At 35.2% G+C, this 2,500-nt stretch overlaps 1 protein-coding gene across 4 annotated transcripts in view; it reads right to left on the bottom strand.

Moving 5' to 3' along the window:
• LOC137987839 (syntaxin-binding protein 1-like) overlaps positions 1-2,500 on the bottom strand; it is a 92,566-nt gene that overhangs the window by 81,282 nt on the left and 8,784 nt on the right. The gene's annotated exons all lie outside the window — the stretch shown is intronic.

Below are 2,500 nucleotides of genomic sequence, written 5' to 3'. Positions count from 1 at the left end.
AGGATCGAAACAGGAGAGAATAGTGTTTTTTGATAAAGCACTGATAAACGATTTTTATTCAGTTATTTTCGCGATGGTAATAATAATTAATAATAATATTATGAAAATGTGAAATGCACGCCGGCAAAAAAATACATTATTTTTAAAATTACACCATCCTGGTTTTTTGATCGGCATGAATTTGCATAAACTTCTTCCATTTAGTTTTGACTTTGGGGGACATTTATGACCCGGTCCACCCACTTTAATGGACAAATCATCCTGCAAGGGGGAGAATGTCGCAAGATCGCACTCTGGCTCAAACCCTGGTTTTAGTAACTTTGGGAAACTTTTTCTAGACCGTACTTTCCCTTCCCCGGTCGTTTTACTTTTAATTACTTTTACTCAAAAGTGACAGTAAAATTATTTTCACACTATTAATTAACCAACGTGACATTGACACAACAACAGATGCGATAAGGGAACCATGTTTTCTCCTTTACAATAATTTGTGTTAATTACACGAGCATACTACATCATTTAACTGCTAAACCTTAATTAGATGGTTTCAGGATAATATACATGTAATATGGGAATGCTCTAGTTTTTATGTTTATAAAAATCCACAAACTTTGTGGATGGGAGGGGAGTAAAGTATGTTAAAATTAATAATTATTGGTGTATTGCCCAACTATACATACATGTAGACAGTAAAATCTTCACTGTATGCAATGTGATTACAGCAATCATACAACTGGAATCAGCTTACATGAATTAAATCTACAAATTATTGTTTTGCTTCTTATCAAACAAAATTTAATGTCATCTTTTAAGTCTGAAATGATGAAGGCAATGGCCAGAATTGTGCACAGTGATTTTTTTCTTCAGCACAAGCTTTGCAAATTTGATGTGGAATAAATCGTGACTCAGTAAAACATCTGTCTCGCTGTTGTGTAGTTTAAAACATCATTCTTAAAACACTCAACTGTCACCATAATAATTACATTTTGTGGTTACAAGAAGAGCCTCCTTGAACAACAAAAAAAAAAAAACAAACTTGTTGACTTGAGATACCTTACAACTTCCTAGGAGTTCAGCAATAACTGATGTACTCATTGACAGTAATATAAGTAATCTAATTATTTTTTGTAAATATTGTAAGTAGTGTAAATATTAGTATTGTTAGTAGAGTAAGTAGGCGAATTGTATTGTAAGTAATGTAAGTAGTGTAAGTGTTAGTATTGTAACTGGCGTAAGTAGGAAGTATTACAAGTAGTGTAATTGACTGCACGAATATTGTTAGTAGTGTAAGTCGCACTTAATGTTAATGCTGTCAGTAATGTTAGTATTGTAAGTATTGTGTGACTCAATTAGAAAAAAAATATATATATATATATATACAGCGTTTTGCAAAAATTTTGAACCCCCCAGAATATATATCGATATATATTTATATTTGCATGCTCAGTTCATGTCAGGTGCAGTTGCTAAGTAGGTGTGAATCTCTCGTGTTAAGGGATATTTCACACTTTACAGACACACACCAGAACCGTTTTTACAGTTTTTTCATCACAAGCTGTATGTTTCTACATGTCTTTTAGTTAAGTTACAACAACTGCAAGATTCATTCGCACTATTGATCCCACATACCGATCACGTCAGTTCTAGGCTCCCCAGTTGTAAAGAAAACCATGCAAGTTGTTGCAGCTACCAGTATTTAGCACGTGGTGGGCGTGATAGTTTGTTAATTAAGGGTGACCATCTAGGTAATTAATTATAAATAGTCTCACCCTTTGTCTGACCTTATATAAATGGCCCACGTGGATGAAATGTTGTTGAGATTCGTTGTTGAGACACCGGGAAGAGATGCAGCAGGAAACAAGTACAGAAAAATTCAAAGTCCATCTTCGCATCTTAGACAAGTAAAAGAAATCTAAATTTGTGCATTTCAAGCTCACGGATATTCCAAGATTTACGTTTGCCGAGGAACTGAAGGAGTACTTGCTTCAAAAGTACCCGAATTTGATGCAACCAGCTGAAAATACATATTTTCAGATCAGGTACTTCATTGAAGGCCGGGGCAACAAAAAATTTCACATAGTCGACGCCCGCACATGACACGGAAGTGGATGGCCAAATAAACTTGTGGGTTGACCCACACGTTGAGATGTCTTCGTCAAGGAAAATGGAAAGCAATAACAGGAAACGAGAGAAGAGTAAGTGCAGAATGAAACTCTTAACAATTCACTAACCTCTCATGTATCCACGTGCAATATCACGTTTATTAAACTTGTCGTTCAAACTTTTTTAAAGGCCCGACCTCTTCGAGTGAAGATGAAAGACACGAGGATGAAGTTTCAGAACAACGAGCCAAAAAATCCAAAGTGGATGGAAAGTTCAGTGCTTTACAGAAAAAACATGCGGGACATTGGCCTGATTTTACGTTTTCAAAACAGAAAGAAACCAGGAATCGACATTTGAAGTCTGTTTTGCTTCTTTTTTTTTTCAGGTTGAAAAACGG

The sequence above is a fragment of the Montipora foliosa genome, unplaced genomic scaffold (genome assembly GCF_036669935.1).
Source record: "Montipora foliosa isolate CH-2021 unplaced genomic scaffold, ASM3666993v2 scaffold_390, whole genome shotgun sequence".
Lineage (NCBI taxonomy): Eukaryota > Metazoa > Cnidaria > Anthozoa > Scleractinia > Acroporidae > Montipora > Montipora foliosa.
This window is presented reverse-complemented; position numbering and strand designations above follow the sequence as displayed.